A 27,816-nucleotide genomic window follows, 5' to 3' on the forward strand; every position below is an offset into this window, starting at 1 on the left:
GCACGTAACCTGGGCTTCATCCTGGACTCCTCCCTCTCGATGACCAGACAAGTCAACGCCGTCTCATCATCATGCTTCAACATCCTACGTTTGCTCAAAAAAATCTTCCGTTGGATCCCCACCGAAACAAGAAAGACAGTCACCCACGCACTGGTCACAAGCCGACTGGACTACGGAAACACCCTTTATGCCGGAACCACAGCCAAACTACAGAAAAAACTCCAACGCATCCAAAACGCCTCATCCAGACTCATACTAGACATCCCCCGCCAAGCTCATATTTCCGGTCACCTGAAAGACCTCCACTGGCTCCCCGTCAACAAGAGAATAACGTTCCGTCTCCTCACCCACGCACACAAAGCCCTCTACGACCTAGGACCCGAATGCCTCAACACGCGCCTGTCCTTTTACACCCCCACCCGCCAACTACGATCGTCCAATCAAGCCCTTGCCGCAATTCCACGCATCCATAGATCCACCATGGGAGGAAGATCCTTCTCCTACTTAGTGGCCAAAACCTGGAATTCTCTCCCCACCCACCTCCGCCTTACACAGAACCACCTCTCCTTCAGAAAGCAACTAAAAACTTGGATATTCGATAAGTAAAGTACCCCCTCCCTCAAGCGCCTTGAGACCCTCTGGGTGAGTAGTGCGCTATACAAATGCTAAACTTGAACTTGAACTTTATGTGGTCATGATGTGTTTGTCTGGTGGCCCCATTCTAAATTCTCTGTAGGCTTTGTAATCTGTAGAGTAAGGGCTCCAGTGAAAGGATTGTTATCGCAGCCAGGTGAGACCGCACCAAGTAGGTGACACTTTGGCCCTCTGAGAGAATCCTAGTTAAGAGAAAGAATGAAGCAGGGATTGCTTGTTGAATAAGTCACCAACATCACTGCACACCTCAAGGACCTCCACTGGCTCCACAAACACAAAAGCATTCAGTTCAAGCCCCTCACACACACATACAAAGCTCTACACAACATAGGCCCCACCCTCCACAACAACCACATGTACTTCACCAACCTCCCAGTCACTTCTACTCAGTTGTACTCCTATTAGCACATGTACCCTGCATACACAAATACAGAGCCAGAGGTTGCGTCTTCTTGTACATCTCACCCAAAGCATGGAACGCCCTCCCACATCACATCACTGCTTCTTGACTTCCACAAAAAGCTATAGACCTGGTTTTTCCTATAATTTCACCTTGGGAGACCACCAACTACCAACCTGCAAAGCACCTGGATAACCTCACGGGTGATTAGCGTGCTCTACACGTAAGCATAGCATAACCTTTGGTATGTTATTGGATAGTTGATGAAGGTTTCCAAGGCCAGTAGGTGGACTGGCAATGCTTCACTCAATTTTCACAGGTGATGATCTCTGTCTATGATGAATTGTGTTTGAAATGGTTCAGCAGCATCCCCACTGGTCCAGTGCTTGGGTGCACAGCCCTAAACCACGCTAGATGTGTGAGCTTGAGAATAAATGTGTACGTAGAGGATACAGAAAGTAAGGAAGAGACAAAGTTGGAATTAAGTTGAGGTTTATGGTAAGAGGTAGTGTTAGGGCTAATGTGCAGATTAGTATAGATATTGGGTTTAGGACTAGGATTAGGCATAGGTTTAGATTTAAGGTTAGCATTTGAGTCAGGTTTAGGACAAAGGTAGATTTAACGTAAGATTTATGCTTGAGGGTTAACTGTTATCTTATTGACTGTTCTAGTATTTACAGTAGTGCCTTTTTGATGTAGTGACTTCTAAATAGTGGTATCGCAGTGAAAACGTATACAGGGATATACTGCCGCTCAAGAGTTCTAGTGCAAAAGGAAGTAGAAATATGAAGTGAAAATTGGATGGAGGGATCTCTTAGGTCTGGGTTGACGGGGTAGCTATCTGCATGATCTAGTCTAGTGTTACCAATTGTTTAAAACAGCCAGGGCAGGTTTTGGTTCCACCCAGAGGAGTATTTCTCTCACCTCTTGCTATTGGCTGTCTGTGTATCATTCCACATCAAGGAGTTGCTTCCATTGAAATGCCAGAGGGACTATTCTACACCTGGGAAAATATTCAATCTAAAGATAGGCTATTAATCAGGATCTACACAAGACATTGCTCCTTTAGTAAGCTTTACACACCCAGACATGTAATGTCGAAGGACCTAAGTCAAGTGTCCCAAGCATTATCCACGCCCTGCCTCAGTACTCCTTTCATTTAATCTCCTGCAGTTTCCATGCACCCTCTACTTTTGTCCTCTCACTTCTGTCTTCTCCATTTTGCCCCGAGGTTCTCGCCTGCTTATTCCACAGGCTGACTCTCATTCCCACTCAGGTCGGTGTCTACATCTCTCATTGAAAACGACTCCAAACTGGTCTCACTCGCAACACCTGCACCAAACTTAACTTAGTGACATTGACCTAGACGCTCAATTTTCACACAATGCCAAGTCACGTAGGAGTGTATCATCCTATACAAAGAACCAACACCTATAACACATCGAAGACAACCCACAATCCAGTCACAGCGACCTCACGTATGAGTGCAACATCCAGCACCAAGAACCCACACCTACAACTTATCGAAGCCAGCACACTATCCAGTCACAGCAACCTCACGTAGGAGCGCATCATCCTACCCAAAGAACGCACACCTAGAAGTCATCGAAGCTGGTACATTATCCAATCACAGCAACCTAACGTAGGAGCGCATCATCCTACACAAAGAATGCACACCTAGAAGTCATCGAAGCTGGTACATTATCCAATCACAGCAACCTAACGTAGGAGCGCATCATCCTACACAAAGTACGCACACCTAGAAGTCATCGAAGCTGGTACATTATCCAATCACAGCAACCTAACGTAGGAGCGCATCATCCTACACAAAGTACGCACACCTAGAAGTCATCGAAGCTGGTACATTATCCAATCACAGAAACCTAACGTAGGAGCCCATCATCCTACACAAAGAACGCACATCTAGAAGTCATCGAAGCTGGTACATTATCCAATCACAGAAACCTAACGTAGGAGCGCATCATCCTACACAAAGAACGCACACATAGAAGTCATCAAAGCCGGCACACCATACAGGCACAGCAACCTCACGTAGGAGCGCACTATGCTATACCAAGAACCCACACCTGCAACTCATTGAAGCATACTATCTAGGCAAAGCAACCTCACGTAGGAGTGCAACACCAAGCACCAAAAACCCACACCTACAACTCTTCGAAGCCAGCACACTATCCAGCCACAGAAACCTCACGAAGGTGCGCAATATACAGCACCGAGAACCCCCATCTACAACTCATTGAAGCCGGCATACTCTCTAGTCACAGTGACCTCATGTAGGAGTACATCATCCTACACTAATAACCCGGGCCTACAACTCATCAAAGCCAGTATACTATCCAGGCATAGCAACGTCAGGTAGGAGCACAACACCCAGCACCAAGAACCCACACCTACAACTCATTGAATCCGGCACACTATTCAGCCACTGCGACCTCACGTAGGTGCGGAACATCCAGCACCAAGAACCCACACCTACAACTCATCGAAGCCAGCATGCTAACCAGACACAGCAACCTCACATAGGAGCGCATCATCCTACACAAATAACCCATATCTGCAACTCATCAAAGCCAGCATACTATCCAGGCACAGCAACCTCACATATGAGCACAACACCCTGCACCAAGAACCCACACCTACAACTCATCGAAGCCGGCACACTAGCCAGCCACAGCGACCTCAAGTAGGTGTGCAACATCCAGCACCAGCAATGCTCGGCTACCAGACTGGTTTATGGAGGAGCACACCATTCAAGACAATTAACGCACACAGAAAACTCTTCAAAGCTGGCACATTGACCTAACACCATCCTGCATCAAGAACGCACACCAACAACTCATTGAAACTGACACATTCACCAAATTTTAGGAGTCCACCATCCAGCACACAGAAAGCAGACCAGCAGCTCATTGAAACTAAAACAATGTCTTAACGTAGTCATACACCATCAAACAATAAGATTGTGCACCCATAGCTCATTGAAGCTGACTCACTCACCTAACCTAGGAGTACTTCCTCATATGCCAAGGACACCCACTGACAGATCATTGAAGCTCACAATCAGCTAACGTAGAAGCACAACATTGTGTGCCAAGAACATATGCATGCTCACAACTCAGAGACACTGTCGAAACATAGGAGCACACACCAATGCCAAGAATACTCATTCACAACTCAGTGAAGCTGACACAATGTCCTACCGTACAACACCATCCAGTAGCAAGAACTCTGGCAGACTGCCCTGACATATGAGCAGAGCACACCACAAAATGCCAAGGACCTATGTACACCCACAACTCGCTGAAACGGACACACTGTCCTTGTTTAGGAGGACACCATCTAATGCCATGTATGCGCAATAACAACTCATTGTATCTAACAAACTGTCCTAAAGTAGGAATACACCATAAAATGCCAAGAACTCACAACCACAACTCACTGAATCTGGCACATTGTTCTAACGTAGAACAACACCATTCAACATCAAAAACCTGCACCTACAACTGATCGAAGCTGATACACGGTGGTAAGCTAGAATAACACCATTCAACACCTATAGCGTACACCCATAACTCAACTCAAGGCTACACTCTCCTTACGTAGGAGTGGAACATTCAAGGAAGAGGTGTGGTGCAGCGGTCAAAGGGGTTGACTCTGCACCGCGGGGCTCATGCTTCGATCCCCGGCGGCAGCTCAGCACCATGTGTCTCCTGGCAGTAGCTCACTTAATCTTCCCGACGGCCACCAACGACACTTGAAACCTTAACTCCTTAACCGCGGCGCAAATTCCGCCGCAGTGCGGGAGTTCTAATGAGTGGGTGGGGCTGCATCGGCCAACGGACTTGCGCAGCACTAGCGAGGTAGTGCTTGCGACGGCCGTTGGCCGATCCGAGCACGGAACGGGTTAAGGGGTGATATGTTCATGCTTTACAAATATGGATTATTAGTTTAACGGGATTCAACACCAAGGGCGTGCACCCAAACTGATCGAAGCTGACACAGTGGTGTAAGATAGGATTAGATCGTTCGACCTGCCAGTTTGGTGTTCGGGCCGCCTCCACCCACAGGCTCCGGCCTGCGTCTCATCCCTGGTGATCTAGTGGAAGAACACTCTGCTCTTCTTCTTGTCCGCTCTGTTCTGTGTCCCCTGTGCCTGTTTTTCTCTTGTTGCTCTTTCTATTGTGCTCTTTCTGTTTTTTGCTTCTTCTGTTTTTTGCTGTGTCTGTTTTGCTCTTTATGTTGTTCCTTTTTTGCTCCTTCTGTTTTCCTCTTTCAGTTTTTTGCTCTGTCTGTTTTGCTCTTTTTGTCTTTGCTTTTGCCCTTTCTGCTGTCCCTTTGTCTCTTTTGCCCCCACTTCTCTGATCCTTCTTCCCGCGCTCCTCGTCGCTGCTGCTCCCGCTGCCCCTCCCTCCCAGCGTGTCGCTTCCAGTTGGCCACCCTCTCTCTGACCCCTACTTAATGGCAGCTGCTGGCGTGCCAAAGGCAAACCCATCTGCGCCTGTCCACGACCCGACTCCAACCAGCGCCAGGGACCCAAGTCCCCCGACCCCCCGCAGTTACGACCCCAGCACCCTCTACGCTCTCAACCCCGGACGCAACAACAACTGCCAGCTCTTGACCCCGAGCAACACCCAAGGCCCGATCTCCTGCTGACACTGCCGCCACACCTTCACCCACCTCCGGACCCCGGCAGCAGCCACCAGCCCACCAGACTGCAGCGCACACAAGCCACTGAACGGCATCCTCCTCAACGTGTGTTCGCTGCACAGACATGCCCGATGTTGGTTTCTTCACCGAGACCTTTATCAACGTCAACTCTGTACCCGACATCGCAACCGCCATCCCAGACGGATATAAGATCCTGAGAAAAGACCTCCCCACCCGCCGAGGAGGAGGCATCGTCATCATCCACAAAAGCTCCCTCCGCATGACAATCACTGACCCTAATGATGCCTTGCTCCTATGGAACATCTCCACTTCCAGATACAGACCAACCTCAAAACAACACTCCGCGTAACGCTCATCTACAGAGCTCCTGGCCTCTGCGCTCCTTTCACCATCATTGACGACCTCTTCGCACCCCACGCCCTCGTCTCCACAGACTACATACTACTCGGAGACCTAAACTTCCACCTGTACAACCATAACGACCCCAACACCACCGCCCTTCTAGAGTACCTCACCAACATAGGACTGAAGCAACTTGTCTCCGCCCCCACCCGAACAGCAGGACACCCTCTCTACCCTGTCTTCTCAGGAGGAAACTGCGTTTTCTTCAGCCACACCACAGAACTGCTCTGGACGGACCACTACTGCATCCATTTCTCCTTTAGAAAACCCACCGCAAACAAGCACACGCGGCAGCTCCTATGCAGAAGCTAGAACAAAATCACAGACGAACACCTCCTCTCCGCCTTCATCAGCATTCTCCCCCCAACAACGCCAGACGCCAACACCGCGGCAAGCAACTTCCACCTATGGATCACCAACTGCACTGACACACTCGCCCTGCCTCCAGAAGGCTACAGGACTACACAACAAGAAAACAAGCTGGTGCACCACGGCACTCCAAGAATCCAAGCGCTCCTGCCGACGACTTGAAAAGACATGGAGAAACAGCAAAACCCCTGAATCACCCACCGACTACAAAATAGCCACCACAGAACACCACCAATTCATCAAATCCACAAAATGGAACTTACTCCAAGACAGAATCCTCTCTAACGACCACAACTCAAAGGAACTCTTCTCCATCATACAGGAATTTGCCAAACCCGACAGCGAAACGACACACTTCGCACCCTCCCAAAACCTCTGCAACAGGCTCAGCTCCTTCTTTCACCTCAAGACGTTTTACAACAAATTCAATGACCAAGCACCTTTACACCACCTGAACTCCCACCCCTAGTGACGCCACCCAACAGACCCTACTCATGTGGACCCCACTCATGACAGAAGACAACTTAAAGACCATGAAGAGCATCCACTCCGGAGCACCCTCAGACCCCTGTCCGCCCTATATCTTCCACAGGGCCGCCACAACCATCGTACCCTAGCTACGTTGAACGATCAACTGCTCCCTCGAGACCGCCACATTTCCTGATGACTGGAAGCACGCCAAAGTCAACCCCCTCCTGAAGAAACCCTCTGCAGACCCGATGGACCTCAAAGAACTTTAGGCCCATTTTGCTGATTCCATTTGCAGCCAAGGTCATCGGAAAGGCCGTCAACACTCAACTAGCAAGCTTCATTGAAGCCAACAACGTCCTAGACATCTCCCAATCCGGATTCCGGAGCAACCAAAGCACTGAGACCTCCCTCTGAGACCGCCACTGACTATATCCGCACCCACCTCGACTCGGGCCAAACGGCAGCCCTCATTCTTCTGGACCTATCGGCAGCCTTTGACACTGTCTTCCTACCGCACACTAGCCACCAGATTCCACAACACCGGCATCCAGGGAAAGGCCATAGACTGGATAGCCCCATTCCTCACAGGCAGAACACAGAAAGTCAGACTCCCGCCCTACCTCTCAGAACCGACAGAGACCAGATGCAGAGTACTCAGGGATCCTCCCTCAGCCCCACCCTCTTCAACATCTACATGGCCACCCTCGCAACCATCGTCAGAAACTACGGGCGTAACATCATCTCCTAAGCTGATGACACCCAGCTCATCCTCTCCCTCACCAAGGGACCCAACATCACCCGGCACAACTTCCAAGCAGTGATGAAAGCCGTCAGCACCTGGATGAAGGACAGCTGCATGAAACTCAACTCAGAGGAAACAGAAGTCCTCATCCTCAGCACCACCCCCTCAGCTTGGGATGACACCTGGGGGCACCCTCCCTTGGAAACCCACTCATCTCGACAGATCATGCACGTAACCTCAGCATCACATGGAACTCACCGCTCCAGACGGTCCTGAACGCCACATCAAGACTAATCCTTGACATCCCCCCGGCACAACCACGTCACCCAACACCTCTGCGGTCTTCACTGGCTCCCCATCGAAAGAAGAATAATTTTCTTTTTTTTTTCTTTTTTTTTCTTTTTTTTTATCCTCATTTGCTTTCATTGGCTTCAAACTGTCAAGACAGAAGACTACCGCAAAGCAGAAAGTCAGGCCGTGCCTCTGTACTGACTCAGCTTCAGCTGGCGGGGATAGCGTAGGAGGGATGATGAACAAAACCCCTTCAGTATCAGCTGGCTGGCCGTGAGATTCTAACATGCGGGCAACTCTGTTAGACCATTATGCCCGAAACATCGAGGCCCTTTTAAGCAACGACACAACAGTGGCGGAGCCGGAAGGTGAGCCATGTCAGCATTAATCATCGGACCTGGGGGAAAAAAAAAAACAGGTATCAACATGGTCTCTCCAACAACTTCCAGAAGGCTCTTTTCGCCTGGTTTCCTCCCCTTGCCAAATCAAGTTTAGAGATCTGGAAAATTGAAGAACGCCATTCATAGAAGGTAGGTGGCAAAGCGTCCTTCCAGTGTCTACAAATTTCCCTGCGGGCCGCCAGAATGGAATAGAACACTATGTTGGAAGCAGCGTTACGAGTGTTTCCACTTAGACCAAAGATGACTAAGCCCAAGTCGATGGTGACCTGATGATCCAAAATCAAAGACAATTCACTGCTTATAGAATCCCAGAACGGAGTGATTTGTGGGCATTCAAAAAACATGTGGATGTCTGATGCCGCCACCAGTCCGCATCTTGGGCAGGAGACAGGCCCTATTTGTGAAAGTTTTGACAGTCTCTGCGGGGAGTAATAAGCTCTATGTATTGTAAATATATGGTTCCTTCGGAGCCAAGCAGGCTTAACCAGATCCCACAGTACTCTGCATGAAGTTAGCCAAAGTTCTTCCACATCTACTCCTGGCATAGACTCTCCCCACAGTTGCGATGGAAGGCAGAATTTGCCGTCTGATTCCTCTATGATCATATTATACCAGAGAGAGATCTCTTTTTTTATAGGTGGTCTATCAAGCAGGCATGCTTCTAGTTCGCTCACTCCCCCTAAAAGGAATTTGCTGCGGCGTGAGGGCAGTGTATTCTGCGCCTGGGCCCAACTTGAAATCTGTAGATATTTGAATCTAGAAAATCTAGGACCGACTTTGTTGGTGAAGTAGTTCCATGGAAGCAAAGATCCATCAGAAAATAAGTCTCCCCAAGATGTGATACCTGCATCTTTTAGTGGTAGTGCTAAAACATCTTCTGCCCAAGAAGGGGGTGCAGGCAGGTCCCATATAGGAGCTCTGCTTGAAAAGTATCCTAGATTTATTGAGTATCTCACTCTGTACCATGTATTGGCCATCCCCCGTAGTATCTTCAGCTTTATCTTTTTAAAGAATTTGGGATCTCCAAACTTAAAAAGGAAACTGGCTTGCCCAACTCCCTCACATCTCAGTAAAGTAGAAAACATAAGGCCCAAGCTTGAATCAGCTGGTGTTTTAAAAAGCATGCGTGCATGCGTCAGCTGGAATGCCCATGCGTAAGCCTGAAGGTCTGGGCCTGCCAGCCCGCCCTTCTCCCTCCGACGCCTTATCTTTTTCCACGCTATTCTTGGATTCTTATTGTTCCATATAAAGGAGGATATCTCACTCTGCAGTTTTGCAATTAATTTAGGGTCAAAATACAATGGTATTGAGTTAAATAAAAATGTGATCTTTGGCAGTATGGACATCTTAACTAAGTTTACCTTCCCCAAGATAGTGAGAGGGAGATGAGCCCAGGCTCTCATCAATTTTCGGCACTGTGCTGCTACTTTTGCAAAATTTAGGGCTGCTATTGTGTCTATATTATTATCTATGACTACCCCCAGATATCTCAAATTAGCTCTTGATGTCGCGTTATGTGTGTTTGGGTCAACATTCCAAGACATTGACTCTGTTTTCGAGGCATTCACCTCGTATCCTTACACCTTTCCAAACTCCAAGGCGAGATCTATAATCACCGGGAACGCTGTATTTATATCTGGTGTGAAAATCATGATGTCATCTGCATAAAGAGCCACTTTTTTGGTCCAATCGCAAAAGACAAATGGTATAATTTGTTGGTTCTCTCTCAGTTTTTGTGCGAACTGCTCTATATATAGGTCAAATAATAAAGGTGACAAGGGGCAACCCTGTCTCGTTCCCCTCGTTACCCTGAATGATTTGGACAAACCTCCATTAATCAAAATAGAAGCCGAGGGGTTTCCATACAACAGTTTTACTGCTCTACGAAATTTAATTCCGATGTTGAACCCCCAACAAGGCCTCCGACAGGTATTGCCAATTTACCCTGTCGAAGGCCTTGGCGGCGTCCAAGGTGAGAACGGAAAGGGGCAGAGTCTCCCTAGTCGCCAGATCTATAGCTCCCACCAGGTCATATGCAAGTTCGAACAACTGCCTCCCCTTTACGAAACCTTTTTGGTTGGAGTTTAGTATATCTGGAGCTACCTGACCGAGCCTTTTAGCCAATATTGCCGCCCGAATGTTATAGTCGGCATTTAGAATTGAAATAGGCCGATACAAACCGCAGTCAGATAAGGGCTTACCAGGCTTCGGGATTAGTGTTATCGAAGCACTATCCCAGGATGCTGGGGGTGCCTCTCCCTCCCTCAAGATCTTATTAAACAGTACCACCATAACCGGGGACACCACCGGTAACAGGTTTTTATAGATTTCTGATGGTAAACCGTCAGTTCCTGCAGCCTTTCCTCCCTTGGCTCCCTGAATGGCCTGTTCTACCTCTTCCTTCGTTATATCCCTATCTAAGAAATTACTCTGTTCATCGGACAAAGATGGTAAAGATAGATCTCTTAACCAATTGGCTGCGTCCTCAGAGGTGACATTCAGATCTTCCTGATATATTGTTTGGAAGAAATCTTTAAAAACTTCTCTAATGTCAGCATCATTAGTGAATGTGCCGCGATCAGTTGTCACTGAATCAATTTGATTTCGCACTTGGTCCGATTTTACTTTCCAGGCCAGGAGCCTTCCAGCCCCCTCCCCATATTGGAAGTGAGCTAGTTTGCTCGCCTCCCATCTCTGCATGATTCTTTTATCTAAAACTGATGTTAAAGCATTTTTCAATTCTGTCATTTTAGCGTGTTTCAGCGATAGATCATGAATGCTGTTGTTACTGCTATTTTCGATATCCGCCTGAGTAACTTTAATATTCTCTTCAATGGTAGCCACCTCTTCCAGATACAACTATATAATATAATATAGGAAATAAAAAAAAATAAAAAATGGAATGAAAAGGAACACAAAAATTCTTTTTGAGGCACTCACAGGTGGGGCTCGGGAGGAGTCGGGGCACTTACTTCCGGTAACTCCGGATAGTGAGTACAAGGGTTTCCCATGGGAGGGAGGGAGGTTTAGGAGGGCACAGGGGGGTAGAGGGGAGGGGTGTAAAAACAATAAAATATTTATCTTTAAGAGCGCTCCAAACATCAATATTATTTTTTAGGGATTCTAATTTCAAGAAGCAGATAATTAGCAGTTTGTATAATAGGGCGGTATTTCCTATAATTGCCTATTCCCAGGGTTATGACGAAGCTTAACATTTTTTCCTGGAATGTTAATGGTCTCCGAACCAAACCCCGTGCAAATAAAATTCTCCAGTATTTGTGGGATGTTGAGGCGGACATCATCATATTGCAGGAGACGCATCTTGTCGAGAGAGAAATGCTCGAGCTTGTCAAGAAAAATAGATGGTTGGATACTTCTGTTTCTACCTCCCAATCGCTGAACATAAGGGGCGTCACTATCCTCTTCAAAAAATCCATGTCTATAAGAAGGTCGACTCTGGCGGCAGGTGGGCCATTGTGGCGGTCGTGATAGGAGGTGTAGCACTAACACTAGCCGGATACTATGGGCCAAACAGGGACGATCCTTCCACGTTAGAATCCTTATTTTTTCATCTGCTGCAATTTCCCGAGCCTGTCATTATTACTGGGGACTTTAATATTGTACTGAATTCCATGTTGGATAAGTCTCCGACAAGTAGACAACAGCCCCTTTCTAAGTCTAGAAACTGTTTACTAGGCTGTATGAACTAATATGGTTATATAGATATCTGGAGACTAAGAGAGGGGCAGAAACAGGGATTTTCCTTCAGGAACCTTAAATACCGGCATAGGTCAAGAATAGATTTCATCTTAATTAGCCGTAAGCTGGCTAACTCAGTCAAAAATGTAGATTACCTTCCGTCGCATCTCTCTGATCATTCAGCCATGAAGATGGAACTCGAGTGGGGAGACAAACCTCCTAGAAGGACGTGGTCTTTTGATCGGTCCCTCCATACCTCACTGGAAGATATAGAGCAAATACAATCAGAAGCAAAAGCTTTCTTTGAAATAAACGCTGGTTCAGCAGCTCTGGGTGTTATTTGGGATGCCTTCAAGTGCACGTTAAGAGGGATTATAAAGAATAAGATCGTAGAAGAATAACTTTCAAGCTGCTCGTGCACGCATACAAGGCCCTCCACAACATCAGACCACAATACCTCAAAAAACGTCTCCTTCCACGCCCCCATGAGAAACCTCTGTGAAGCTGACCTCTCCCTGGCCACCGTCCCACGCATCTACAGGACCAGAATGGGTGGAAAGCCTTCTCCTACCTCGCACCCAGGACCATCCCCTCCACCTCTGGCAGAGTCCCACTCTGCTCCAGTTCAGGAAAAACCTCAAGACCTGGCTCTTCGGATGACCCCAACTGAACTGCACACTAACCTCCCCCTCCCACCCCCCCCTCCCAAATAGCACCTTGAGCCCCTAACAGGTGAGTAGTGCACTTTAAACACCCCGATTGATTGATCCTGCTGATGACCCATCTGAATGAGCCGGCTCGGGACTGAGATGAAAAACTTGGAATCTGGAACTCCACCCTGGACTACTGAAGGTACAGGAGTGCCCATCAGTGGCAGATTTTGCCTGTTTAAATGGCAGTCAGATAAAATTAGTCTGTTAGGTTCAATGTTTTCATGGTCTCACTGTCCCAGCTTCCTACCATGTGTTGCAGGTTACTTTTTTGTCTATTCTGCCAATCCGTGTGAGTGTATGTTATGTGGTGTCGGTGTTAGAGCGGCCCGTGACTGTGTAATGGGACATGGACACCAAAACGTGTTGTCTGGTTGTTACTGAAGTCGGCAAGTGGAAAAAGTGGATGCCAAACAGTGACAAGATGGCGCCCAATCACAACCTGTTATCACAAGCTCATCTCCTAAGATGGATGTTGCCTTGCCCTTTGAAAGAAAGACCCCCAGCTCTGCACAAAACTCTTGGGACCTGTCCTGAAGACTCCTGGTAGCTGGAAGCAACCGTGACTCTGGCATGTAATTTCTTTATTTTTTGTAGCTTCCTTTCTGCGTTACTTCTTCAGCAACAAAGCAGAAGTTGCGCGAGGCAGCATCACCGCCTCTGCTGTGTGGTCAGCGACACAGGAAGTGGTGAGACACGATCGCTCTCTGCGACTGGGGGCGACCTCAGACACGGAAGAGAGGGCCAGCATACCTAAGGCAAATCAGAGGGCGGCGTGACACAACGGCCCGAGCCCGGGGTGTGGAGAGGAGGCAAGCGCCCCAAAATGAAGGGCCCGGCGCGCTGAGGCGCCATCTTTTAAGGCCAGGGGCAGGGCGGCCTGCTCCAGACGTCGAAGGGAGTGCACCGAGAAGGAAGCATGGAGCCCACCCGGAGGACCCTGTGAGGTAGGCCGGGGAGACGCCAGGGGGCTGGGGGTGGTCTCTTCCCGCCAGAACTGCAGGGCTATGAGATGAATACGAGACCGGTGCAAAAGAGGGTCTGTGAGGCAGTGAGGAGAGGACCCTCGTTCACGAGGAGCACCCACCGTTTTATTTCAAGAGTGCCTGTGCGCCAGAGTGCAGCGTCATCAAAGTTACAAAGTGCATCGTGTGGGCGATAAAGAGCAACAAAAAAAGGGAAGACATTTAGGGAAGCCCGGTGGATAGTTCGGGAGGTTGAGAGCTTACTGAATTATGTGTGTGTGAACTGCAGTTTACGGCTTACAATCCATTTAGGGCTGGTACAGTACAACCCGTGAGGTATGATATGTAAAAAGTACATATTGTTATTGACAGCAGGGGTCTGTAGGACGCAGTACAAAAAGGGCTGCAGACTGCAGTGTGCGCAAAGATAAAGCAAAGGGCTTGGGCGGTGCGACCGGGGCCACCGCACCGGGCGCTCACTTCAGGTGGGCGCGCCGTGTTTACAAGTATATAATACGGTTTTAAAAGCACCTGTATATTGTGTGTGCAAAGGGCGCTCTGGCAAAACGGCGGTGAAGTTGTAGGGTGGAAGGAAGGGCTGTATATTCACGACCTCAACTTTACTGGGGGAAAAACCCGATCGATTTCTTACCATTGACTGTAAAATCCCCTCGGGTAATGCACGTCGTCCATGCAGTTCTGTGTACATTTCACCTGCTCTACATCATATGGAATTTCCTAAGAGTATTTGTTTTGCTAGATGAAGTGTTTCTGTAGATTGTTTTCGTGCAGCATTGCACTCTAGTGTGTTGTATTCTGTGAACGGCGACGCCTCTAGGTGTCTGGGTGAGATCAGGCTATTGGTGGGAGTGGTGGGGGACGGGAGGGGTGGGGGGGGGAGGGGGAGGTTCGTGACGGGGCATTAGTGAGAGCTCCGGTGCCCAGGCTGAAGCCAGTGCCAGTTTTTCACAGTGCCTGTCAGTGGTTCCCAATGGCCTTTGTACTACTTGCTCAATGCTCATGCAATCCTTGGCCTCTCTGTGAAGTGGGCCTAGCAATGGCCACACACTTACAATTGTAATTGCCATTTTATGCGGAAGTGTGTGAAGCAGGCTTACACACACAGTTGCTGAAGTATTGGCAGCACCAAAGGAAAAGAAAATGCTGTGTTTACAGGTGATCTATATGGAAAGTTTCTTTGTGTGTAATAGAGAAAAGACATGGTGAAGGGCAGGTGATGAAAAAAGGTTTATGCAGAAGGGTAGAGTGAAAGACAGTAAAAAGAAGATGACGTTTGAGACATGTAGATTGCAAATTTCAAAAAGATGTCAGGAGAAGAAGAGTGTATGTTTCTAGCAGAGTGAAAGATTGCAAAGAAAAGTGGTGCGAAGAGCAGAACGGGAGCGAATTTGACACACTGAAGATCTCTACCCCTTCCACAGACCTTAGTAATGTTGATTTAACTCGCAGTCTCATATTTTCAGACATGCCAACTTACACGGTGTCACAGTGTGAAACACGATATCTGCTCCTTTCACACGGTCGCCTGGTGAAAAGCTGATATTACACAGTGAAACAAATTATGAGCTGGAAACACTTTCGCAGAGTGGATTTCCAGCGTCTGTTTGGAGGCTCTGCCCATTACAGGGTGGGGAACCTCCCCAAGCATTTGCCGACAACCATACAAGGTTTCTCTTTTTTTGGGGTGGTGGTTTTGTGGGCTAGCCGAAGTACCTCAACTTTTGATTGGCATTAAGCCCTGCCCCTCCTCAAGCTTGGTGAAATTTAGTTAGAAGTTGCCAGGTCTGTAAGTTCAAAATTAAAACATTTTCACTTCTAAATACGCCAAATATTATCATTGTTACTCATTTGTCTGATCCAGCTAACAAGCATTGGCAAAGCCAATATGTCTGGCTTTTTCAGGCTTATGTTTGTTGTTATATGATATGTCTGGATGCAATAAAACAAAACTCACAGACAAGCAAATACTATTTAGGTGCCACAGTGTGTTCACATGCTTTAAACTCCGCCCTTAATTTCATTGGCCACACCGCTCTTGTAGAGCAGTCGTAGTTTTGCTTCTTTGCCCACAGTCCTTTCAGAGTCCCACCACCTTTTGCATCCTACTTAAAGCCCTGGCTGTAGGGGAAGGGCAGCAGTAGAGGATAGTTCTACAAAGGTGCATGGTGCAAAGACTGTATTGTGTACCAGGGTGTGGCGGACGTTTGCAGTGTGTACTGTTAATGAGGAAGGTCTGTAGCCTGGCGTGTAACGTGCACAGTCTGCTGTTGATATGGCCCTGTAGCTCTTTCAGCTGTCTGTGGAGGGGGGAGGTGGTGGGGGATTGCTTTCTAAACGTTTCCAATTGTTGATGTGTTATTGATACTGTGTTCGGTTAGGTCTCCCAGTGATGATGTATTATTGATACTGTGTTCGGATAGGTCTCCCAGTGATGATGTGTTATTGACACTGTGTTCGCATAGGTCACCCAGTGATGATGTAATACTGATACTGTGTTTTGATAGGTTTCCCAGTGATGATGTATTACTGATACTTTGTTCGGATAGGTCTCCCAGTGAAGATGTATTACTGATCCTTTGTTCGAATAGGTCACCCAGTGATGAAGTGTTATTGATATTGTGCTCAGATAGGTCTTCCAGTGATGATGTGTTATTGGTACTGTCTTTGGATAGGTCTCCCAATGATGATGTATTACTGATACTGTGTCGTATAGGTCTCCCAGTGATGATGTAGTATTACTGATACTGTGTTTGGATAGGTCTCCCAATGATGATGTATTACAGATACTGTGTTTGGATAGGTCTCCCAATGATGATGTATTACAGATACTGTGTTCTCATAGGTCACCCAGTGATGATGTAATACTGATACTGTGTTTTGATAGGCCTCCCAGTGATAGTGTATTACTGATACTGTGTCGTATAGGTCACCCAGTGATGATGTATTACTGATTCTGTGTTCAGATAGGTCTCCCGGTGATGATGTATTACTGATACTGTGTTCGGATAGATCTCCCAGTGATGATGTATTACTGATACTGTGTTCGGATAGGTCTCCCAGTGATGATGTATTACTGATACTAAGTCGTATAGGTCTCCCAGTGATGATGTATTGATAGAGCGCGCAGTTCACCCGGGTCACCAATTTCTTACACGCACTGGGCCCTCGGCGTGCATTTGATTTCCAATCAGTGATTCTCGTGAACCGGGTGAGATCCTGGTACGCTACTATGAGTAATCAATGGTTTCAGGATTACCTCTGCCTACCATGCACCTGACTTACCACAGGCACAAACTTACGATGGACCTAGAGCTAAAAGGGAAAATAGTAGACAGGACCTTAAAACATTTCTTTATGTCCATATATTTTATCCACTTTTCTGTAAAATAACCACAGACACCTGATGAAGTTTAACCCTTTATGTGAAAATTCAAAAGGAAGATGCCAAGACAATAAGTGATATGCAAAACAATATGTCAAACATTAATATCAACACCAATAGGTAACTTTGCACGAAGAAAATCACGACCATTAAGAAAATGGGGAAACTAGAGGTGGGATTTTGGCATAGAACTAATTACTGCAATTTTATACTAAGACAGGAGTTGTGGAGGGACCTAAAAACATGTACTTATCCTTATCACTTAAGACTATTCTTACTAAGTTCACTGCAACCCACTAAAGGAAAGGGAAAAATGGGAACAAGCTATTATTTATGACAACCTCAATGAACTCCTAAAGGAGGGGGGGGAGAGAAGGAACCCAACTAAATCAGACACATATACTGGATGTTTCAACGGTAATAGAGCAATATTACAGATAGAATGCTTTACAGATTATACGAATGAGCGAGAGAGAGAGAGAGAGAGAAAACAAGATACCAAGAATACGCAAACCCACAGCCTCATATATTTACCTAATTCAGATTGAGACCAACCCTGGCCACGGGTCAGTTGGGAAGACGGGGACAAGGACCCTCAGAAAAGGCACACCAGAATGCGAACAGGTACAACCCACGGACAGTTCAGGACAGGATACCCCTCAGGTTCGGGTCAAAGGACTGGGCCTCCCGGGAAACGACCAACACCCACAGCTTCGGACAGCAACGCCTGCGTTACCCCTTTCTGCAAGTAATCCGCCAGAAACCCCGATTGGATTTTCGAATCTCCCAGCAAAGTGCTTCGCCCGCACTTAGGAATTTCCACCCCTTAGGAGTTTGTGGAAAGTATGGACAAAGTGCTCCGCAGCACTTACAGAATGAGCACCTATTGAGATCGTAGGGTCAGTGACAGGTCTGCTACTCGGACAAGTCGGACAATTTTCATAAGCTAAACTAGGGCAATTATACAGTTCTGGGGACCCTCAGACCACCCACTAATGTTGCAAGTGACAGTTTCCCATATTTTGATTGGTCAGGAGAGGTGGTGCGATCATTACCACCTCCTAAAATTCAGCTTTCCTAGATTTAATATTCAGGTTTGCATACCCGCCCCCTGGGTTCACGTTCCCATCCATAGAGTACAACAGAAAGTATGAGCGCATGAGACAGTTGCAACAAGTTTGTTAAATCCAAGGTGATTGTCCATATTGTGTGCTGGGTTCCCAGGCGCATTTTGCTTCAGGAGCCAACTGGCTTGGTTCAGCTTCTGCGCAGTCGAGTTTCTCCCAGGTCACATGGCAAACTCCCGAGGAGCTTCAAATATGGTGTAGCTTAAGCACTCCCATCCCCAAAAGACGCGGTACATGAAAAATAAGCGAAAACAAATTAATATCACATCCAGAAAGATCACACTGTATACCATGAAAAATCTTATCCCACCCTTACTTTATAATGACTATAGCATTAAGTTTTTAGTGCGAAAAGATAGATAGGCTAAAGCAGCAGCAATAGCAGAGAGCGTGGTGAGAGTCAAGCGGCCATTTTTAGCAATAGTGCGCATGTGCACAGAACTCCCTCCAGAATGCGAGTGCGTCACATCACATGGGTATGACCGACGCATGCGCAGACTGAATTTCAGCGAAGCAGCCATTTTCCTTAGTGCAAGCTTCGTTAATATGGAAAAGACATACAGGCAAGCATCCGGGGACACCCGCGTGTTTGGGAAAAAAAACGTGTAATAAACGACAACAATGGTTTTAGTAATATTATACATTTTGGCGAGGTTCTTGCACGGGGCAAGGCGCTTCACGTGCAAATCCTTGCTCCATCAATCCCCTCTTTGAGGATATTTACTATCATCACTACATAATGGAAACAGATGCCAACTTTTTTCATTCATCCACATCACTCATTTCTATTTCAATGAATTTATTGTTCAGTTTTCTTTCAGCTTCTCTATGAGAGTGGTGATTTTTCGCCTTTTTGTAGATAGAATTCTTTAATTCTTCTAATTCCAGTTCATCAATATTTCTTTTCACCCCTCTCTGATTCACTGTGTATTTCTTTTTACACTTCTGACATTTGCAGCAGATAAAAATAATCAATATAATTATACCTATCACAACTATTGGCATCAGTATTTTCCACAACAGGTTTCTACCTAAGTTAGCAAACCAACTACCTATAGAGGAGAGACCTCCAGTCAGTCTAGTCCAGGCACTGTCAACCTCCAATGGTTTGAGTTCCTTTTCCAAATTAGTTATGTTCTTCACGTATTGTTTTAATTCGATACTTTTATCTGGAATGTAAGTGCAACAATGTTGCGCCTTCAGCATTCTACAGACCCCGCCCTCTTTTGCTAATAGGGTGTCAAGGGCAAGACGGTTTTGTAAAACCATTGATCTGATCGCAACCATTTCAGTATTGACCAGCAGGAATCCAGCAGCAGTGTCCGTTGATAACCGGTCCACTACCGTAGACAATTTGCAGATTCTATGGGTGTTCAGAACTACCCCCATTCCAGGTATCAGTGCACTGAAAATATCACCTATAACTTCACCTACACTTTCGCGCTTACTACGCACTAAGCCATTAGTTTCTTCATCGCTTCCAGCTGCATTATTCACATGGTATATTTTCGGGAAAACAATGCCAAAGTAGCAGCTTCCATACCAGTGATCCGGCAATTTGAAATAAGCCTTGTTCCCACATATATAATATATTCCGGGAAACACAGGTTCTGACCCATTTTTGAAACCCCAACCTCCAATTACTTTGTAATTATGTTCACACTCGCTGGAACCGATGAATTCATTGTTATAGTACTCTGTCTTTTCCCTATGGATACAAAGTTTCCCCTTTCGTTCAAAATCCAGCAACAAGGCAGGATTAGCTTCGCCTTGCGAGGTGTTATCCATGTGTTCAGCCCACCTAGGGACTCTATCTTTATCGTCATTTGCTTTCTTCTGAAATTTTTCTCTCCTTCTGTCTGCCATTTTTATGAACATCTTTTCCTGCTCTTGCAGAGAACAGGTCAGATTAGATTCTCTTGCTTCATTTAAATCTATATTACCTATAGTCAGAAAATATTCTCCCATATAACGGGTCACGTCACTGGTAGTATGTACACGGTTCAAGTGCTTTCTAACAGGAAGTTCAGAAAAAACTACGTCATCATTTGAATAATAGTATTGCAAGGTGCTTCTATAGAACAAGCTAGCTAAAATACTACAGGAAATTCCATAGGTTAACGGTAAGTGGTGATATGTCACGCCTTCAGCTACTGAGGTAGGTAGCTTCATGCAGACATAACAGTCTTCTATTTCCATAGCTTCTACGTAATGTACTAACAAGTTAGCAAAAACATTTAGGTGTGTTCTGTTTTTCATTTTGTGAAAATGTAGTCCATCCTTATCTGATGCTTCTAAGTTAGGTCGTGTATGTGTCGAACCTACTAGTTTGTCGCGTCTTTCTAAGCTTCGTGGTGTTTCTGCAGTCGGGTCAGCCCCTACGTCTACTGCTTCAGGTTCAGTAGGGGAAAGGTTAGGATTCTTACTAATCATAAATGGTAAGAAGATTGTTAGTCCTATCCATATTACTATTAGCACAGCTACGCTACATAAGCATACTTTACAGCAAGTCTTTAGACACCCACATCTGGATCTCCCAGAGACACTCGGATCAGACATTTTAGCTTACAGGTGGCTTTCGCTGCCCCTCTTCGTTTCTTTGCACCAAAGGCTCACTTCTGGGCTTTTTCAAGGAGGGTCTTCGTCAGAGCTCCGATCAGCAATGGACTCGTCTTCACTGTTGCCACTATGGTGTGGTTCGTCTATTTCTTCCAACACATAGTAAGTCCACTCAGGGCTTCGATACCGTTTGCTCTGTTCCTTTATTCTATCGCTCTTTCTCAGCGATTTTCCTTGGGCTGTCCTTCTTTCACTTTGAGCCCTTTTTCGGTCTTTGTCGTTTTCTGCGACTGTCTTCAGTCTGAGCCTTAGTCTTTTTACGTATCGGGGTGCACTTCTGCCGCCTTTCCTCCCAGTAGTTGAGGAAACTTGCCCTTCTTCGTGCACTCTTTTTACTTTTTGTTGTGGCACATCTGTTTCCCTACCTGACTGGCTAGTTCCAGGTCTTTCATCTATCTCTTCTGCCTGGTCCTTATTCTGACCCTGCTCAGATTCAAATCGCACTTTCTTTTTATTTTTGGTTGCTGTTGTTTCCGCTGTCTGAGCACTTTGATCTAGTTCTATCTGTTCCTGTTCATGCTCTTCGATCCCTTCACTTTCTTCTGCATGAACGTCAGCCCTAATTACTATCTGTCCCTTTCCAGACTCCGGAGTTCCAGGAGGAGTCTCGATGCCTTGATCTGACCCTACTTGGCCTACTTCCTGATCAGGTGTGATTTGATTCTCGTGGACCTGATCTGCTTCGTCTATTTCTAACTCACCTGGACTATCCCACTCACTGTCTAAGTAGGAATATTTCCGGGTTCGTATTGGATCATGAACCGGGTCGTCTGCGGGATACCATTCAATGCCTTGACTTGTGCTCGGCAGCTCGATGTCAGCTAGTTCTGGACTTTCCTCTTCGGAAGCCTCATCAGCTGTGCTGCCTTCAGCTTCAGTCGCGTTTTCTCCAGCTACCCGCTTGGTGTGGCTGGCGTGGATCCACTTCGGTACGCCCGCACACTTTACAGCGGTGGTAGTGACGAGGATCACTTGTCGTGGCTTTCCCCACCTCGGTTTCAGGCAACTGCTCCGGGTGTGTTTCTTTAATGCCACCCAATCTCCTGGATGCAAGTTGTGTGCTGGAGTCTTTGGCCACTCGTCTTCTGTCTCTCCAATCTGCTGAGAGAGAGAACGCACTTGGTCACCCAGCTGCTTGCAGTATTCTAGCACCATATCATCAGAAATGCTTAGCAGTTTGTGTCCGGGTACCCATGCCTGCCGCATCACTCTTCCCATCAACACTTCATGGGGACTCAGGCCAGTCTTTCGGTTCGGGATACTTCTCAAACTCATCAGCACAAGGGGTAAAGCCTCTATCCAGTTCATTTTTGTGGAATCACACATTTTTCCCAACCTGGACTTCAGGGTGCCGTTTATTTGTTCCACTACTCCAGAAGCCTCTGGATGGTAGGCACAATGTAGTCTTTTCTTCATTTTGAATGCTTTACAGAGTTCTTCTAGCACATCGTTGGCAAAATGCCCACCTTGGTCCGTTTCGATAGTCTCTGGGATTCCATACCTAGGTATCAACTCCCTGAGCAACAGCTTAGCTGTAGTTAGGGCATCAATTTTCTTTGCTGGGTAAGCCTCCACCCACCTGGAGAACAGACAAACTATGACTAGGATATATCTATATCCTTTGCAGTTTGGCATGGTTACAAAGTCTGCCTGCATTCTCACAAAAGGTCCTACTGCCTTTCCAATTGTACTCTGTTTTACTACAGTCTTCTTTCCTGCATTAAATTGCTGACACACTAGGCACCTCTGGCAAAACCTTTCCGCCTGGTTCCTGAACTTTGAGTTACAGAACACCTGTTCAAACACCCGACACATAGCGTCTCTTCCCATATGTGTTGGTTCATGTATCATTCTGACCATGGGGTCTACCAGGCTGTCAGGCAGTACAGGTACCCCAGCCGGATTTACCACCACACCATCCTCTCTCAACTTGCATTCATTTGCTGCCCACCTGCCTTTCTCTTGCCTGTCTGTTGCCTGTTGCAACTCCTTTAGTTCTTCCCACGTTGACACACTCTCAAACAACATAAGTTGGCAGCTGTTTCCACTCCACAATGCAATTTGGAGAGACATTTGATGTCGGGCACAATATTGTGCCATTTGGTCAGCGTATCTATTACCGGCGGTCACATCATCATTTCCTGATCTGTGAGCCGCACACTTGACCACAGCCAATTCTTTGGGCAATTGGATAGCTTCCAGTAAGTTATGCACCACCTTTCCATTTCTGATAGGGGTGCCGGAGGAAGTCATGAATTCTCTTTGCAACCACAACTGGCCGAAGTCATGAACAACCCCGTAACAATACTGGCTGTCGGTGTACACAGTTATTCTTTTGTTCTTACCCCTCTTACAGGCTCTGGATAACGCGATGAGCTCTGCCACTTGTGCAGATTTCACCTCGCTTAGGTATGATGCCTCTATGGTCTTCGTCAATGTGACCACAGCATAGGCAGCACTCAGGCCCCCATTCTCATGTCTTAAACACGAGCCATCCACGAACATTGTCTCATCCCCATCCAGTAATGCTATTTCACGAATGTCTGGACGGGGCTTGGTACTGAATTCAGTCAGATCAACGCAATTATGGTCCCCTTCTTCTTCTGATTCTATATCCAGGGGGACAGGTAACAGTGTCGCTGGGTTCAGGACATTGCACCGGGAAATGGTGATGTTTTCAGCACCAATCAGGATTCTTTCATACTTAGTCAGCCGACTAGGTGTGAGGTACTGGGTCTTAGTTCTAGTTAGCAGGATTACAACAGAATGAGGAACATATACAGTGACGTGATGTCCCATGACAATGTTCTCACTCTGTTCCAGACTGACACAAGTAGCAGCAACTGCCTTCAGACACCCTGGCAATCCAGCAGCCACCGGATCTAGGGTGGCCGAAAAATAGGCCACTGGGCGTCTAACTAATCCGTGCTCCTGGGTCAGGACTGAAAGAGCACAATTTTCTCTGGTGTCACAGAATAGTTCAAAAGATTTAGAGTAGTCTGGCATACCTAATGCAGGAGCGGTACATAGGCAATTCCTCAATGTTACCCAAGCATTCATGCTTTCATTGTCCCAGCTGACGGGGTCTTCTACTCCTTTCTTGGTCATGTTTATCAGGGGCCTGGCCAGTGCAGCAAATCCTACAATCCATTGTCTACAGTAACCCACAACTCCTAGAAACATTCTTACCTCTTTCTGAGTTTTGGGCAGTTCCATTGCTCTAATTATTTTGATTCTTTCAGTAGTTACTTTCCTGATTCCTTTTTCTATCTGGTGCCCCAGATACTTCACTGAGTTTTTACAAAACTGCAATTTGTCAGGCGACACTTTATGTCCTCCCTTTCCTAGGTGATTCAGCAAGGCAATGGTGTCAGTGACACAGTCAGTTTGGGTTTTAGATGCCACTAATAGGTCATCTATGTACTGCACCAGAACAGACTCTCTTGGCAGCACTAGGGATTCAAGGCACTTTTTAGGTTTCGCTGGGGGGCGGAGCCGATAGGCTCCTCCTCCAGCGAAATCTGTAGTTTCTAGTATGGGTGACTTTACCCCGCCTCTCTGCTTCATTGGCTAGCTCCATAAATGGAGGCTAGCCATTGGAACAGAGAGGCGTCCGTCAATGCCGGACCAGACACGGGGGCGTTCCCGAGATTCTTTGGCTTTTGCCGACGTCACGCGACGCCGGGAACGCCCCCGTGTCTGGTCCGGCATTGCCGGCACCCGCCTTCCGTCGTCAGCGTCTCTCCTCCCCCTTTCCCGCCCCCTCCCGCTTGTTATATTTTTATTTACGGGTGCCACCCCGTTTTTATTTAATTATTGGAGGCCGGTGCCCACCCGGCATTGCTCCGTGTTTATTTCACCGCCGCTGGCCCGGAGATCGAGCAAGAGGAGCTGCGCCCGCCTCCCTGCCAAGGGCCGCGCTGCCATTGGCGGCCCTCAGCGCAGGAAGCCAGGCACGCAGTGGTGCGACGTGGGCGGGGCCTCGAGGCGGCCATTTCCGCTTCCCCCTGCCCGGGGGAAGCCTGCTGGTGGTTCGTTGCCGGTCTCCCCCTTCCGCTTGTTATATTTTTATTTACGGGTGCCACCCCGTTTTTATTTAATTATTGGAGGCCGGTGCCCACCCGGCATTGCTCCGTGTTAATTTCACCGCCGCTGGCCCGGAGATCGAGCAAGAGGAGCTGCGCCCGCCTCCCTGCCAAGGGCCGCGCTGCCATTGGCGGCCCTCAGCGCAGGAAGCCAGGCACGCAGTGGTGCGACGTGGGCGGGGCCTCGAGGCGGCCATTTCCGCTTCCCCCTGCCCGGGGGAAGCCTGCTGGTGGTTCGTTGCCGGTCTCCCGTGTGGAGAGGGAGACCGGAACTGCTGGGGAAGCCGCCGCGGATGCGAGAAGAAGGGTGGCCATTGTCCTGAGGGGCTCCCAGTGCGAGAAGGGGAGCCCCGCGCTGAGAGGAGAGCTGCCGGCTGCATTGTGGTGACCGGCGGACGCAGCACTGTTCCTGGCCTCTTCCGGGGCTCCCGTAGTGAAGAGAGGGCCCAGGGCTGCGAGGGGAGCAGAGATGACCAGAGAAGCCGAGCGGTAGAGTGCTGGAGTCCCCCGAGAGACGCCCGGTGAGTGATGGCTGGGCAGGGGGACATGGCTGCGTGGCGCTACCACTCCAATGTTGGGGGCACATTTTGGAATAGAAATGCTTTGCAGGTGCGCATTAGCAGTATAGAGTAACTTGGATTTCTAAGGGCATTCAATGCAAATCATATCGTGAGATTGCAATGTCCGTCTGTCTGTGTGCCTGCGGTGATCGGCTGTCTGCCTGCCTGCAGTGTCTGTGGTCCGTCTGTCTGTCTGTGTGTGTGCCTGCAGTGTTCGTCTGTCTGTGTGCGTGCAGTGTCCGAGCAACCCCTCCTTCCATCGACTTAATGTCTCTTGTCAAAGACATACCTCCAGCTCCACAGGCAGGTCCCATGGTGAGGGTGTGGCCTGCTTAGCTTCGAATCATGCCATAAGGGAAATTGTGACAAAGACAGTGCTCTGCCTGCCTCCACTTTAACAATTTTTTTCGTCGACGAGTGCAGCTCATGAGGCATGCATCTACTTTTTTTTTTTTTTTTTAAACTCGCCTATTTCCATAGTGAGTTGTTGTAACTTCATTCATTTCATTGAGTGTTACTTCAGTATTACTGGTAAAAGTCATCATCACGTCAATTATGTCAGGTTAAAGTAGATTAGCCTTGCCTTTTTATGCAATATTGGGCGCAAACTCTTAGTTAGCTTTTTTTATATCTACTATTTTTGGCAGCTTTGTCATTTGGAATAGAAATGCTTTGCAGGTGCGCATTAGCAGTATAGAGTAACTTGGATTTCTAAGGGCATTCAATGCAAATCATATCGTGAGATTGCAATGTCCGTCTGTCTGTGTGCCTGCGGTGATCGGCTGTCTGCCTGCCTGCAGTGTCTGTGGTCCGTCTGTCTGTCTGTGTGTGTGCCTGCAGTGTCCGTCTGTCTGTGTGCGTGCAGTGTCCGAGGTCCGTCTGTCTGTGTGCCTGCAGTCTCTGTCTGTCTGTGTGCCTGCAGTGTCTAACGTCCGTCTTTCTGTGTGTGTGCTGCAATGTCAGCCTGTCTGTTCGTTCCCCCAGCAAAAAAAAGTGAGCACCTACTGTCAAGGCAACTACAGTGTCATGGAGCAGCCCCTCTCCTATCTGTTCCTTCCTTCAACAAATCTCGCACCGGGTGAAACGCCGAAGATGCGCCACTCCGTGCCAGCAGGAATAAGAAACAACCCTTGTGTCTAGGTTTACAATGTCAACCGGCCAGGATACGGTGCCTGTCTGTGTGCCTGTAGTGTCCATCTGTCTGTGTGCCTGTAGTGTCCGTCTGTCTGTGTGCCTGTAGTGTCCATCTGTCTGTGTGCCTGTAGTGTCCGTCTGTCTGTGTGCCTGTAGTGTCCGTCTGTCTGTGTGCCTGTAGTGTCCATCTGTCTGTGTGCCTGTAGTGTCCCGCTGTCTGTGCGCCTGCAGTGTCCATCTGTCTGATTGCAATGTCCGTCTATCTGTGTGCCTGCGGTGATCGGCTGCCTGCCTGCCTGCAGTGTCCGTGGTCCGTCTGTCTGTGTGTGTGCCTGCAGTGTCCGTCTGTCTGTGTGCGTGCAATGTCAGCCTGTCTGTGTGTCTGCAGTGTCCGGGGTCCGTCTGTCTGTCTGTGTGCCTCCAGTGTCCGTCTATCTGTGTGCCTGCAGTCTCTGTCTGTCTGTGTGCCTGCAGTGTCTAAGGTCCGTCTTTCTGTGTGCGTGCTGCAATGTCAGCCTGTCTGTTCGTTCCCCCAGCAAAAAAAAGTGAGCAACCACTGTCAAGGAAACCACAGTGTCATGGAGCAGCCCCTCTCCTATCTGTTCCTTCCTTCAACAAATCTCGCACAGGGTGAAACGCAGAAGATGCACCACTCTGTGCCAGCAGGAATAAGAGGACTTTGCAAACAGCAAAAAAAAATGGAGCACATTAAAACTTGGCTGCGCAGCCATGTAAGAGGCAGGGCATGTCTGCGCTTGTGCAAAGTAGTATATTATAACCAGCCACGTAAGAGGGCCGATCTGCGCTTGCGCAGAGTCCCCATCTCCAGACCTCACACGCGTCACCCAGCATCACAGGCACTGGTCACGCTCGAACCCACGCCATCTTAAACCTTTGCACCTAGGATCTCCGTGCAAACCAGAGCGCTCCACAGCCCGGGGATGAAGTGCTGTGTAAATGTCACAGTGCAGTACATGGTATAGGCCAATTCTACTACAGTACCTGCTTCAGTGCACACTTGCACTGAGAGCAACTGCTGTGCTGTGACAGCTGTGTGGGCGGATGGCTGTGAGAGCTGTGTGGGCTGTGAGAGCT

At 47.8% G+C, this 27,816-nt stretch overlaps 1 protein-coding gene across 2 annotated transcripts in view; it reads left to right on the forward strand.

The window, feature by feature from the left end:
* GPSM3 (G protein signaling modulator 3) overlaps positions 1-27,816 on the forward strand; it is a 165,647-nt gene that overhangs the window by 37,035 nt on the left and 100,796 nt on the right. Inside the window, exon 1 of one of the 2 annotated variants that reach the window (XM_086924523.1) lies at positions 13,520-13,775. The exons of the other annotated variant lie outside the window; for it this stretch is intronic. The gene's annotated coding sequence lies outside the window, so the exon portion shown is untranslated. Of the gene's footprint in view, positions 1-13,519; positions 13,776-27,816 lie in introns of those variants that run through there. 2 annotated transcript variants of the gene reach the window in all.

The sequence above is a fragment of the Lissotriton vulgaris genome, chromosome 5 (genome assembly GCF_964263255.1).
Source record: "Lissotriton vulgaris chromosome 5, aLisVul1.2, whole genome shotgun sequence".
In the NCBI taxonomy this organism is placed as follows: Eukaryota; Metazoa; Chordata; class Amphibia; order Caudata; family Salamandridae; genus Lissotriton; species Lissotriton vulgaris.